Below are 15,911 nucleotides of genomic sequence, written 5' to 3' on the forward strand. Positions count from 1 at the left end.
AGATATGAAAAGACAGAAGAGAGAGGTTTGGAGAAGAGTGAAAAACGAAGACTACCAGTAAAGGTAAGAAGAAGGAAAATTAGATATGACATATTGTTCTAGTTTGCTAGCTGCCAGAATGCAATGTACTAAAAGTGAAATGGCTTTTAACTAGGGGAATTTAATAAGGTGCTAGTTTACAGTTCTAAGGCTGAGAAAATGTCCCAATTAAAATAAGTCTAGAAATAGAAAGTCCAATCAAAGGCATCCATCCAGGAAAAGATACCTTGGTTCAAGAAGGCTGATGAAGTTCAGGGTATTGCTCTCAAGTGAGAAGGTACATGGGGAACACAGTCAGAGTTCCTCTCTCATCTGGAAAGGCACATGGGGAACAAGGTCAGAGTTCCTCTCTCATCAGGAAGGTTCCTCTCTCATCTGGATCACATGATGATCATGGCGTCATGTGCTAGCTTCTTCTCCTGGCTTCCTATTCACGAAGCTCCCCAGTAGATATTTTCTGTCTTCATCTCCAAAGGTCAGTGGATGGTGGACTCTGCTTCTTGTGGCTATGTCATTCTGCTCTGCTTCCTCTGAATTTCTCATGCTCCAGAATATTTCCTCTTTTATACGACTTCAGAAACTAATCAAGACCCACCAAAATGGGTGGAGACATGCCTCTACCTAATCCAGCTTAAAAACCACTCTTGATCAAATCACATCTCCAGGGAGATGATCTAATTACAGTTTCAAACATACGATACTGAATAGGATTAGAAGAAACAGCTGTCTTTACAAAATGGGATTAGGATTAACATGACTTTTCTAGAGTGCAGACATCATCTCAAACCAGCACACATATAAAATCCAAAAGACAAAATAGTAGAAGAAAGTACTGCCCATCCAGTAATAACAATAAATGTTAATGGATTAGACTCACCAATCAAAAGACATAGATTGGCAGACTGGATTAAAAAACAGGACCCATTTATATGCTTCTACAGGAAACACATCTTAGACCCAAGGATAAACATAGATTGAAAGTGAAAGGTTAGGAAAAGATATTCCATGCGAATAACAATCAGAGAAGAGCAGGAGTAGCTATACTAATATCCATCAAATTACACTTCAAATGTAAAACAGTTAAAAGAGACAAAGAAGGACACAATGTATTAATAAAAAGGCCAATTCAGCAAGAAGACATAACAATCATAAATATTTATACTCTGAGCCAGAATACTCCAAATACATAAGGAAAACACTGAAAAGAGAAATAGACACATCTACCATAATAGTTGTAGACTTCAGTTCCCCACTCTCATCAGTGGACAGAACATCTAGATACAGGATCAATAAAGAAACAGAGAATTTGAATAATGCAATAAATGAGCTAGACTTAACAGACATTTATAGAACGTTACACCCCACAACAACAGGATATACCTTTTTCTCAAGTGCTCATGGGTCATTCTCAAGGAGAGACCATATGCTGCATCACAAAGCAAGTCTCAATAAATTTAAAAAGATTGAAATCATGCAAAACACTTTTTCATATCGTAAAGGAATGAAGTTGGAAATCAATAATAGGCAGAGTGCCAGAAAATTCAGAAATATATGGAGGCTCAACAGTACACTCTTAAGCAACCAGTGGATCAAGGGAGAAATTACAAGAGAAATCAATAAATATCTCAATGCAAATGAAAGTGAAAGCACGAAATATCAAAAATTATGGGATAGAGCAAAGGCAGTGCTAAGAAGGAAATGTATTGCCCTAAATGCCTATATCAAAACAGAAAAAGGAGCAAAAATCGAGGAATTAACTGTCCACTTGGAAGAACTAAAGAAAGAACAGCAAACTAAGCCTAAAGCTAGCAAAAGGAAAGAAATAATGAAGATTAGAGCAGAAATAAATGAAATTGAGAACATGAAAACAATACAGTAAATCAACAAAATCAGAAGTTGGTTCTATGAGAAAATCAATAATTGATGGACCCTTTTGAAAGGATGTATGTCCCCTAGAAAAGCCATGTTTTACTCAAAATCCCATTTCATAAAGATAGAATAATCCCTATTCAATACGTATGTTTGAATCTGTAATTAGATCATCTCCCTGGAGATGTAACCCAATCAAGAGTGGTTGTTAAGCTGAATTAGGTGACAACATGTCTCCACCCAAGACGTGTTTGGTAGGTCTTGATTAGTTCTCAGAGTCCTATAAAATAGGGAACATTTCAGATATTGAAGAGATTCGGAGAGAGCAGAGAATGCTGCAGCACCACGAAGGAGTCCACGAGCTAGTGACCTTTGGAGATGAAGAAGGAAAATGCCTCCCAGGGAACTTCATGAAATGAGAAACCAGAAGAGAAAGACATCAGGTCAGAAGATGCCATGTTTGCCATATGCCCTTCCAGCTGAGAGAGAAGCCCTGACTGTGTTCGCCATGTGCCTTCTCACATGAGAGAGAGACCTTGAACTTCATCGGCCTTCTTGAATCAGGGTAACTTTCTCTGGATGCCTGTGATTGGACATTTCTATAGACTTGCTTTAATTGGAATATTTTCTCAGCCTTACAACTGTAAACTAGCAACTTATTAAATTCCCCTTTTTAAAAGCCATTCTGTTTCTGGTATATTGCATTCTGGCAGCTAGCAAACCAGAGCAGACCGTAAGTACGGTTAACAAAAAGAAGGACTGAAAGGATGCAAATAAATAAAATCAGAAATGGAAGAGAAGACATAGCCAGTGACCCCACAGAAATAAAGGAAGTAATCAGAGGGTACTATGAAAAACTATGCTAAAAAACTCGACAATGTAGATGAAATGGATGACTTCCTAGAAAGGCATGAACAACCAACATTGACTCAAGAAAAAATAGACAACCTCAACAAACCAATCACAAGTAAAGAAATTGAATCACTCATTAACAAGCTCCCAAGAAAGAAAAGTCCAGGACCAGATGGCGTCACATATGAATTCTACCAAACATTTCAGAAAGAATTAGTACCAATCCTGCTCAAACTCTTCAAAAAAATTGAAGAGGAGGAAAAGCTACCTAACTCATTCTACAAAGCCAACATCACCCTCATACCAAAGTAAGACAAATATATTACCAAAAAAGAAAACTACAGATCAATCTCTTATGAATATAAATGCAGAAATCCTCAGCAAAATTCTTGCAAATTGATTCCAAAAGCATATTAAAGGAATTATACACCATGACCAAGTAGGATTCATCCCAGGTATGCAGTGTTCCTTCAACATAAGAAAATCAATTAATGTAATACGCCATATCAACAAATCAAAGCCAAAAAACCACATGATCATCTCGGTTGATGCAGAAAAGGCATTTAACAAAATTCAACATCCTTTCCTTTTGAAAACACTTGAAAGGATAGGAACAGAAGGGAACTTCCTCAACATGATAAAAGGAATATATGAAAAACCCACAGCTAACATCATCCTCAGTGGGGAAAAACTGAAAACTTTCCCCTTAAGATCAGGAACAAGACAAGGATGTCCACCATCACCACTGTTATTCAATATTGTGTTGGAAGTTCTGACCAGAGCAATTAGACAAGAAAAAGAAATACAAGGCATGCATCAAAATTGGAAAGGAAGAAGTAAAACTCTCACTGTTTGCAGATGATATGATACTATATGTCGAAAACCCTGAAAAATCCACAGCAAAACTACTAGAGCTAATAATGAATACAGCAGAGTGGCAGGTTACAAGATCAACACTCAAAATTCTGTAGTGTTTCTGTACACTAGTAATGAACAATCTGAGGGGAGATCATGAAAAAAGTTCCATTTACAATTGCACCCAAAAGAATAAAATATTTAGAAATAAATTTAACTATAGAGACAAAAGACCTAGACAGAGAAAAGTATAAGAAATTGTTAAAAGAAATCACAGAAGACCTAAATAAATGGAAGGGGATACTGTGCGCATGGATGGGAAGACTAAATATAGTTAAGATGTCAGTTCTACCTAAATTGATTTACAGATTCAATGTAATACCAATTAAAATCCCAAAAACTTACCTTTCAGAAATAAAAAAACAATAACCAAATTTATCTCGAAGGACTGGGTGCCCCTGAATAGCTAAAAGTATCCTGAGAAAGAAAAATGAAGTCAGAGGTCTCATGTTACCTGACTTTAAGGCATATTACGAAGCTACACTGATCAAAACAGCATGATACTGGTATAAAGTTAGATATATTGACCAATGGAATCAAATAGAGTGTTCAGATATAGACCTTCTCATCTATGGTCAATTGGTCTTTGTTAAGGCAGTCAAGCCAACTCATCTGGGACAGAACAGTCTCTTCCATAAATGGTACCTAGAGAACTGGATATCTACGTGCAAAAGAATGAAGGAGGACCCATATCTCACACCCTATACAAAAAAGTTAACTCAAAATGGATCAAAGACCTAAACAGTAGATCTAAGACCATAAAACTCTTAGACGTAGGGAAATACCTTATAAATCTCATACTAGGAGGTGGTTTTCTAGACCTTACACCCAAAGCAAGAGCATTGAAGAAAGAAAGAAAGAAATGGGAACTCCTCAAAATTAAACACTTTTGCACATTAAAGAACTTTGTCAAGAAAATAAAAAGACAGCCTACACAATGGGAGACAATATTTGTAAATCACATATGAGATAAAGGTCTAGTATCCAGAATTTATAAAGAGATTAATTCAACTCAACAACAAAAAGACAGCCAAACCAATTACAAAATGGGCAAGATACTTGAACAGACACTTCTCAGAAGAGGAAATACAAATAGCCAAAAGGCACATGAAGGGATGCTCAACTTCCCTGGCTATTAGAGAAATGCAAATCAAAACCACAATGAGATATCATCTCACACCCAACAGAATGGCCATTATCAATAAAACAGAAAACAACAAGTGCTGGAAAGGATGTGGAGAAAGAGGCACACTTATCCACTGTTTGTGGGAATGTCAAATGGTACAATCACTGTGGAAGGCAGTTTGGCGGTTCCTCAAAAAGCTAAATATAGAATTGCCATATGACCCGGCAATACCATTGCTAGGTGTCTATTCAGAGGACATGAGGGCAAGGACACAAACAGACATTTGCACACCAATGTTTATAGCAGCATTATTTACAGTTGCCAAGAGATGGAAACAGCCTAAATGTCCATCAACAGATGGGTAACTAAGCAAGCTGTTTTATATACATATGATGGAATATTATGCAGCTGTAAAACAGAATGAAGTTATGAAGTATGTAACAACATGGATGGACCTTAAGGACAATATGCTGAGTGATATTAGCCGAAATAAAAGGACAAATACTGTATGGTCTCACTGATATGAACTAACTTTAGTGAATGAACTTGGAGAATTTCAGTTAAGAACAGAGACCATCAGGAGATAGATATAGGGTAGATATTGGGTAATTGGAGCTGAAGGGATACAGATTGTGCAAAAGGACTGATTGTAAAGATTCAGAAATGGACAGCACAATACTACCTAACCATAATATTAGTTATTTTATTGGTTTAAGAAATGTTAAAACACTGAATGAAGCTAAATGTGAGAATGATAGAGGGAGGAGGGTGGGGGGGCACAAATGAAATCAGAAAGATAGACAATAAAGACTGAGATGGTGAAAGAAAAGAGATTGAGGGCAGCCAAGATGGCAGCTTAGCAATGTGTGCCTTTTAGTTCATCCTCCAGAACAACTACTAAATAACCAGAAACAGTACAGAACAGCTCCTGGGGCCACATCAGTGATCGGACACACAGCATACCCAAATCTGGACCAGCTGGGCCGAATGCGAGCCTCCCCAGAATCGTGACTTCCCCAAGCCGCAGCAGCTGGTGCGCCTCACCCAGAGGCTGCTTCCCAGAGGGGAAAGGAAAGAGACATTACCTGTAGCAGGGGCTGAGCCCAACCAAACGCCAATTGGGGCATTAATTAACAAATTCTGACTACTAAAAATAGGCCCCCAGCTTAGGTGAACCTGGTCAAAGCTGAGGTCGCTCATTGAGCTAACAGAAAAAGAAAAAAGAAAAGAAACAGGTTTTTGTGACTGTGTTTCTACAAAGGCTGAACTGCCTGTGGATACAGTGGCAGGACTTCTCAAGACTGCAACTGCCCCAGGGATAGGCAGAAACAAGCTCATTTGAGGGCTTGTCTGGAGCCTGTGGCTTCCCCAGGGGAGGGGTGAAGCCCAACTCAGGTGGAATCCCTCCCTCAAGGAATTCAGACACCGTTGCTTGGTAATTTGAAGCCATTAAAACCACCCTACAACCTCTCCTCTGTCTCCACTGTGCAAGGAGAGTCTGCCAAAGGTAAAGGTACCGCATCATCTTATGCTGGTGGGACCTGCAGTCAGACAAGCGCCACATACTGAGCAGAATAAGAAAAATAGAGTCCAGAGACTTCACAGGAAAGTCTTTCAATCTGCTGGGTCTCACCACCAGGGAAAACTGATGCAGGTGACTCTTTCCCCCTGATAGGAAGCCAGTTTGGTCTGGGAAAATCTGGCTGGGGTCTATAATACCTACATAGACCCTCCTAAGGGTGGGGTTGGGGGGTGAAAGGCACCATACAAGCAGGGTAAGAAACAAGAAAACAAGAACTGAAAAATTCTCCTCTGTTAAACAAAACCTAAGCTAGAGGTCCAGAAAAAGCTGAACTGAATGTCAAAGAACAGGTAGACAACAAACTCATCCAGGAAGAAAACCCTAGGTAAAAGAAGTGAAAGCAATCTCCAGAATAAACTAATTAAGGTAATTAAATGACTAGACGCCAGCAAAAAATAACAAATCACACCAGGAAAATTGAAGATATGGCCCAGTCAAAGGAACAAACCAACAATTCAAATGAGATACAGGAGCTGAAACAATTAATTTAGAATATACAAACAGACATGGAAAACCTCATCAAAAACCAAATCAATGAATTGAGGGAGGATATAAAGAAGGCAAGGAATAAACAAAAAGAAGAAATCGAAAGTCTGAAAAAAACAAATCACAGAACTTATGGGAATGAAAGACGCAGTAGAAGAGATGAAAAAACAATGGAAACCTACAATGGTAGATTTCGAGAGGTAGAACATAGGATTAGTGAACTGGAGGACAGAACGTCTGAAATCTGACAAGAAACAGAAACTGTAGGGGAAAAATGGAAAAATATGAGTAGGGACTCAGGGAATTGAATGACAATATGAAGTGCACGAATATATGTGTTGTGGGTGTCCCAGAAGGAGAAGAGGAGGGAAAAGGAGGAGAAAAACTAATGGAGGAAATTATCACTGAAAATATCCCAACTCTTATGAAAGACTTAAAATTACAGATTCAAGAAGTGCAGCATACCCCAAAGAGAATAGATCCAAATAGACGTACTCCAAGACACTTACTAATCAGAATGTCAGAGGTCAAAGAGAAAGAGAGAATCTTGAAAGTAGCAAGAGAAAAGCAATCCATCACATCCAAGGGAAACCCAATAAGACTGTATGTAAATTTCTCAGCAGAAACCATGGAGGTGAGAAGACAGTGGGGTGATATATTTAAATTACTAAAAGAGAAAAACTGCCAACCAAGAATTCTATATCCAGCAAAATTGTCCTTCAAAAATGAGGGAGAAATTAAAACATTTTCAGACAAAAAATCACTGAGAGAATTTGTGACCAAGAGACCAGCTCTGCAAGAAATACTAAAGGAAGCACTAGAGACAGATATGAAAAGACAAAAGAGAGAGGTGTGGAGAAGAGTGTAGAAAGGAAGACTATGAGTAAAGGTAAAAAGAAGGAAATTAGATATGACATATAAAATCCAAAAGGCAAAAAGGTAGAAGAAAGTACTACCCGTGCAGTAATAACACTTAATGTTAATGGGTTAAACTCCCCAATCAAAAGACATAGACTGGCAGAATGGATTAAAAAACAGGACCCATCTTTATGCTGTCTACAGGAAACACATCTTAGACCCAAAGATAAACATAGTTTGAAAGTGAAAGATTGGGAAAAGATATTGCATGCAAATAATAATCAGAATAGAGCAGGAGTAGCTATACTAATATCCATCAAATTAGATTTCAAATGTAAAACAGTTAAAAGAGACAAAGAAGGATACTATATGTACTAATAAAAGGAACAATTCAGCACGAAGACATAACAATCATAAATATTTATACACTGAGCCAGAATGCTCCAAAATACATGAGGAAAACACTGAAAAGAAAAATAGACACATCTACCATAATAGTTGGAAACTTCAATTCCCCACTCTCATCAATGGACAGAACATCTAGACAGAGGATCAATAAAGAAACAGAGAATTTGAATAATACAATAAATGAGCTAGACTTAACAGACATTTATAGAACATTACACCCACAGCAGCAGGATATACCTTTTTCTCAAGTGCTCGTGGATCATTCTCAAATATAGACCATATGCTGCATCACAAAGCAAACCTCAATAAATTTAAAAAGATTGAAATCATGCAAAACACTTTCTCATATCATAAAGGAATGAAGTTGGAAATCAATAATAGGCAGAGTGCCAGAAAATTCACAAATATGTGGAGACTCAACAACACACTCTTAAACAACCAGTGGATCAAGGAAGAAATTAGAAGAAAAATCAGTAAATATCTCAAGGCAAATGAAAATGAAAACACAACATATCAAAACTTTAGGGATGCATCAAAAGCAGTGCTAAGAGGGAAATGTATTGCCCTAAATGCCTATATCAAAAAAGAAGAAAGGGAAAAATCGTGGAATTAACTGTCCACTTGGAAGAACTAGAGAAAGAATAGCAAACTAACCCCAAAGCAAGCAAAAGGAAAGAAGACTGAGATGGTATAACCTAGGAATGCCTAGAGTGTGTAATGATAGTGACTAAATATACAAATTTAAAAAATGTTTTTGCATGAGGAAGAACAAACAAATGTCATTACTGTAAGATGCTGAAAATAGATGGTAATTAATATTTTCAAATTGTACCTTATGTGTGAGACTAAAGCAAACAATGTTTATTTGATACAAAATTTATATTTTGACTAGTGCATTTCCTAATATAATTTATGTAGACAGTTTAATTGAATACCATAAGTACATGGAACCTTGAGTAGAACATGAGATTGTGTTGGTTTGTCCAGAGTCATACCCCGACAAATCCCAGAGTGATTTGCACAGTGAATAAAAAAGTGTTTGCAAAGTCCCCTTCAGGGAATGGTGAGAAAGAAGGGAAATTCAAGTTCCCCAAGTTGAATTCTTGATATTCTCACAAGCAGTGTGGACAATCAAAGCTATAGGATGAGCCCCCAATCTTTGAGTTTGTTCATATGAAACTTAACCCCACAAAGGTTAGGTCAAGGCTTCTTAAAATTAGGCCTAAGAGTCACCTCCAGGAGAACCTCTTTTCTTGCTCAGATGTGGCCTCTCTTTCCAGCCAACACAATGACTCCCAGGGTTGTGGACCTTCCTGGTAACGTGGGACAGAAATCCTAGAATGAGCTGAGACTCAACATCAAGGGATTGAGAAAACCCTAGAATGAATTGAGACTCAGCATCAGGGGATTGAGAGAACCTTCTTGACCAAAAGGGGGAAGAGTGAAATGAGACAAAATAAAGTGTCAATGGCTGAGAGATTCCAAACAGAGTCGAGAGGTTATCCTGGAGGTTATTCTTACGCATTAAATAGGTATCACCTTGTTAGTCAAGATGTAGTGGAGAGGCTGGAGGAAACTGCCTGAAAATGTGGAGCTGTGTTCCAGTAGCCATGTTTCTTGAAGGTGATTGTTTAATGACATAGCTTTCACAATGTGACTGTGTGATTGTGAAAACCTTGTGTCTGATGCTCCTTTTATGTACCTTATCAACAGACGAGTAAAACATATTGAATAAAGATGAATAATAGGGGGAACAAATGTTAAAATAAATTTAGAGTGAAATGCTTGTGATCAGTGAGGGGAAGGGGTGAGGGGTATGGTATGTATGAATTTTTTTGTTTTCTTTTTATTTCTTTTTCTGAATAGATGCAAATGTTCCAAGAAATGATCATGATAATCAGTATGCAACTATATGATGATATTGTGAATTACTGATTATATATGTAGAACGGACTGATCAAAAGTTACGAATGTTTGCATTTGGTGTTTTTTTAAAAAAATTTTAATTAATGAAAAAAACAAATGAATTCCAAAATTTCTAAATTGAATTGCTATTTCATTGTCTTTTTCTTTTAATTTTTATTTTGAAATAATTATAGATACTCAAGGAAGTCACGAAGATAGCACAGACAGGTACCATATACCCTTTATCAAGTTTCCAGTAGTTATATCCTATATAATTATAATACAAAATCAAAACCAGGAATTTAGCTTTGGTATGGTGTATGTATATACTTCCATGTCATTTTATCATATGTAGATTTCTGTGACCATCACCACAGTGAAATACTTATCACTGTAGGTTACTCAAAAATCTCCATCGTGCTACCTTTATAGTCATGCCTTTTCCTTCCCTCTTAACATTCCCATTCTGTGGCAACCACTAATCTGTTTTCCATCTCTATAATTTTATTATTTTGAGAAGGTTATATAAATGGTATCACACAGAATGTAGCCTTTTGAGATTGGCTTTAATTCTGATAAAATCCAGTCTATCGATATTTTTCTGTTATGAATCATGTGGATCATGCTTTTGATATCATGTCTAAGACTTCATTGACTGACCCCTGGTCATGAATATTTTCTCCTAAAAGCTTTATAGTTTTATGTTTTACATTTAAATCTATAACCCATTTTGAATTAACTTTGGTATAAAGTGTAAGGTATAGGTTGAGGTTCATTTTTTTGCCTATGTAAATCCATTTGCTTTTACACCATTTATATCTTATGACTTTACTGAACTCACTTATATAGTTCCATGAGGTTTTGGGTTTTTTTTTTTTTTTTTTTTTTTTGGCAAGCGTGGGTGAAGGGTTGTACATTCCTTAATATTTTCTAAAGACCATCATATCATCTGCATATGAAGACAGTTTTATTGTTTCCCTTCTAATGTGTTTGCCTTTTATTTTATTTTCTTGTCTTACTGTGTTGGCTAGAGATTCCAGTACTATGATGAATAGCAGTAGTAAGATTGAACATCCTTTCCTTTTTCCTGATTCTTATGGGGAAAGTTTTTCGCCATTAATTATGATGTTAGCTATAGAATTTTTGTAGATATTCTCTATCAAGTTGAGGAAGTTCCCCCTCTGTTCTTTGTTTGTAGGAAGTTTTTATCATGAATGGGTGTTGGATTTTGTTAAATGCTTTTATATTGATTTATATGATCATTTGGTTTTTGTTCTTTAGCTTATCAATATGATGAGTTACATTGATTGATTTCTGAATATTGATCCAGCCTTACATCCCTGGAATAAACCCTGTTTTAGTAATATTGTATAATTCTTTTTATACATTGCTGAATTGTATTTACTAATATTTTAATATTTGTGATACTGCTTCTGTTGATTTTTGGAGGGGGGGTTTGTTTGTTTGTTCATTTGTACTGTCTTTATCTGGCTTGGTATCACAGTGATACTGACTTTCTGGAGTGTTCTCACTTTTATTCTTTGGGAGAGATTGTGTAAAATTAATGTTCATTCCCTTTTAAACATTTTGTAGAATTTTTTGGAGATTTCTTTTTCAGGAAATTATAAATTTAATTTCCTTAATAGTTGTAGAGCTAACCAAATTATCTGTTTCATAGTGTAAGTCAGGGTAGTTTTTACTTTTAGAGGTATTTTTCTATTTCATTTGCATTATCAGATTTATGGTATAGAGTTTGTGGTATTTCTTTATCATTTTGATATCTGTAAGGTCTGTACTGTAGAGATATCCCATTTTCTTAATAATGTTAGTAATTTGTGTTTCCTCTCTTTTTTTGTCTGTCTTGCTAAAAGTTTGTCTATGTTACTGATATTTTCAAAGAGTAAGTTCCTGTTTCATTGATTTTCTCTATTGTTTTGTTTTCAATCTCATAGATTCCTCTTTTTATTATATTGTTCCTTCTGCTTGCATTGAGTTGTTTTGTTCCTCTTTTCTATTGACTTGAGATATAAGCTTAGATTATTAATTTGAGACCTTCATTCTTTTCTAATGTAATTAGCACTACAAATTTTCTTCTCAGCATTGCTTTGGCTGCATCTTGCCAATTTTTATCTCTTGTATTTTTATGTCCATTAAAGAAAATGAATTTCTAGTGTTACTTAATTTTTTTTTTTTTTTTTTTACATGGGCAGGCACCGGGAATTGAACCCGGGTCCTCGGGCATGGCAGGCAAGCACTCTTACCTGCTGAGCCACCATGGCCCACCCAATTTGAATGTTAATAGCCACACATGGTTAGTGGTTACATATTGGACAGTGCAGTAGTAGATTGTCTCAGTCTTAAAGTGGAGCTTCAATAGATGCTACAGAACTCTTCAATCTACTTCTCCACTGCCCATCTTGAGCAACAGATCTCCTATGTAGCAGCCTGCAGCAGCACAAGTTTGGTTATGCATTCTGATTGGGAATGAGATTCATGAGACACAAATAGGATGTAATCTAATACCATTTTGCTTTATAGACATTTTGAAGGCAAGAGATTCAGTAGATATAGCATTTTTTATCTCACTGGGAGAGAAAATATGATACATACCAGATTACTGAGGTATGTAGTGCTATCCTAGAGGAGAATTAAGGGATGTATGTGTGTAAGAGTGGGGGAGTACTGTTCTCACACTGACGTATAAAAGCCACAACCTCCTTTACCCACTGATCTTTTATATCATTCTTTCGTAGGCCCAAGGAGTACTTGCTCATATATAGCGCCCCCAACCCAGGGACACTTCCACACAATTACAGATGCAGACCCACTATTCCCCATCTTTGGTTTTTTTAAATATATATATTTTTATTGACAAAACAAAATAACAAATAAACACAAACATTCTTAACATATGACCATTCCATACTTGGTGTACAATCAATGGCTCACAGTATCATCACGTAGTAGTATATTCATCACCATGATCTTTTCTTAGAACATTTGTATCACTCCAGAAAGAGAAGTAAAATGAAAAAAGAAAAAACTCATACATACCATACCCTTTACCCCTCCCTCCATTGACCACTAGTATTTCCATCTACCCAATATATTTCAACCTTTGTTTCCCCTATTTTTTTTCCTTTACTCCCTACAACTCTCTTTAATTGATCACTAGTATTTTAGTCTACTCAGTTTATTTTAACTCAGTTGATTTTTAAGTTAAAGTGCATTCTGTATTTGTAACCCAGGATAGTGAGATACAAATCAAAATTTAAAAAACCTTCCATCATCTACCCAAATGAAGCTTGTAGACTTGGTAACATTCTTTAATTAGTCTTTAATTAACTCTCAATTAAAGAGAGTTGTAGGGCCTATTATTTATTTTTTATCCATATTTTTTACTCATTTTGTCCATTCTGCAGAAAAAAGGAGCATCATACACATGGTTTTCACAATCACACAGTCACGTTGTGAAAGCTGTATCATTATACAATCAACTTCAAGAAACATGGCTACTGGAACAGTTTCAGGCACTTCCCTCTAGCCTCTCCAATACACCTTAAACTGAAAAAGGGTATTCTTATATAATGTGTAAGAATAATCTCCAGGATAACCTCTCGACTCTGTTTGAAATCTCTCAGCCATTGACACTTTACTTTGTCTCATTTCTCTCTTCCCCCTTTCGGTCAGGAAGGTTTTCTCAGTCCCTTGATGCTGAGTCCCAGCTCATTCTAGGATTTCTGTCCCACGTTACCGGGGAGGTTTACACCCCTGGGAGTCACGTCCCACATAGAAAAAGGGAGGGCAATGAATTTGCTTACCGTGTTAGCTGAGAGAGAGTGAGGCCACATCTGAGCATCTCTTGGGCATTAGGCCTAATTTTAAGTAGACTTATCCCCATTTATCTTAACTCTGCTATTTCCAAGAAGACAATGCTATGGGGGACCAAGGTTATTTTCATAGGACTGCATAGCCTAGTCCTAAAGTTAACCCTTTATTTACACAGCCATAGGTGGATATCACCAGGTCTTGCCTCAGGAAACACAAGAATGGTTCCCTTGGAAGCTCAGACCAAATGCAATTTAAAGATTTCATAATGATTTATACTTCTCAACTACTGTAAGTTGAACTATTTTCTTTTAAATGATGTATTTATCATATGAGAAATTCATATAAATAAATAAGATTTTGAATGTAAATATACAGTTTTCTTTCTGCATTCTGCATTTGTAACCCAGGATAGTGAGATACAAATCAAAATTTAAAAAACCTTCCATCATCTACCCAAATGAAGCTTGTAGATTTGGTAACATTCTTTAAAGAGATAGCTAGTCTTTTAATATATAAAACATGGTTTGCCTCAGAAAGAACTAAGTGATAAAAAAAGTACTTTTATAGCATGTAAATAATAAAATATTATAAAATTTAACGTGAGTACTATCAGTACACAAAGCGTTATAAAGTACTAAGTAGAACATCAGAAGAAAATATTTTAATTATATTAATTGAGATTTAAAATTTGTAATCTGGTAATTTTCTATTTATAGCTATAGAATATAAATCTATATTATATAATATAACCTATAGAATATGTATCTCTACATATAGTTTCTGTTTTGAAACAGGAAAGAGATAAAGTGAGAACTGAACTCTTGGGTATAAAGAAACCAGAAATTGATGGTCTAAAAAATTCTGGACATCTAGGTAGAAAGACCCCAGAAAATAGTGCCCCTTGTGAGGATTTGACCAAACATGGAAATAGCCGTTTCAGGAAAAGCCAGGATTGGAAATGGAATTATTCAGGAAGGATTTGTGGAAGCTCCTTTTATCTGATGGGCATGATCTGAGCATATTGCATAGAAAACGAATAAGAGTGTTATAGGATCTGTACAAATGGAACCAGTGCCAGTCTGGACTAAGAGGGGCAGAAAAGAGACACATCAAAGGGCAGATAACTACAGAGGCAGAACTATGGAAGCTAAGGCCTGAAGTAGAAACAACAAACCAGGAGAGTGGACCCACCCAAGCACTTGGAGAGGATGTGTTTGCCCCAGAGGCAGAAAGTGGGCCTTCCACCTCCTTCCAGTGGCAGATTCGTGTTGCCTTGGGCCTTAAGAGGGTAGAGCACAGTCCTTGGGGATTGGGGAGAGTGCAGTTGCTAACACATTGTTCTAGCGGGGTTGAGCATGTGCCCCCAGAGATGCAGAGAGCCCAGGTACAGCCTGATGCTTGGAGAGAGTGGAGCCAAGAAATAGGTAGTCTCCCCAGTGTCCCCCAAGGTTGCCGAGAGAAGTGAACTGCTGCATAGGCCCTTGGAAAGGGTAGGACTGCCAGTTTCTAAAGCCCTGAAGATAAATGACCTCCAAACTATGAAATCTAATGGCCTTTGCCCTGAAGGTTTCAAGAAGTGTTTGAGTCCTGTGACACCCCCCCCCCACTTCCAATTTCTCCCTCTGGAAATGGGAATTTGTATTCTATGACTGGCCCTCCTTTGTATATTGGCAGCAGATAATTTGTTCTGAGTTTTACAGGTCTAGTGAGAGGGTAGAATTTTGCCTTAGGACAGAAGTGGCCTGTAGCTGACTTTGATGAGATTTTGTAATGTTTCTGACTTTGTATTGTATTTATATCGCTACTGAAATGGTTTAAGTTTTTCTGATATTGTTATGGAATGAATGTATTTTACATTTGGAAAGAACATGTCTTTGGGGGGTCCAAAGGGGAGAATGTGCTGGGAGAATGCGGGGCCCTCTGCATTTCAGGACATATCTGGTCCAGGGATCCATCTGGAGGTTGTAGGTTTCTGGAAAGTTACCCTAGTGCATGAAACCTTTGTAGACTCTTATATAACACCCCAGGTATTCTTTAGGA

The 15,911-nt window shown here is 36.9% G+C and overlaps 1 protein-coding gene across 2 annotated transcripts in view; it reads left to right on the plus strand.

The window, feature by feature from the left end:
* KBTBD3 (kelch repeat and BTB domain containing 3) overlaps positions 1-15,911 on the plus strand; it is a 42,495-nt gene that overhangs the window by 11,320 nt on the left and 15,264 nt on the right. Inside the window, exon 2 of one of the 2 annotated variants that reach the window (XM_077113091.1) lies at positions 14,047-14,159. The exons of the other annotated variant lie outside the window; for it this stretch is intronic. The gene's annotated coding sequence lies outside the window, so the exon portion shown is untranslated. The remainder of the gene's footprint in view (positions 1-14,046; positions 14,160-15,911) is intronic. 2 annotated transcript variants of the gene reach the window in all.

This window comes from Tamandua tetradactyla, chromosome 8, assembly GCF_023851605.1.
Source record: "Tamandua tetradactyla isolate mTamTet1 chromosome 8, mTamTet1.pri, whole genome shotgun sequence".
NCBI classification, from domain to species: domain Eukaryota; kingdom Metazoa; phylum Chordata; class Mammalia; order Pilosa; family Myrmecophagidae; genus Tamandua; species Tamandua tetradactyla.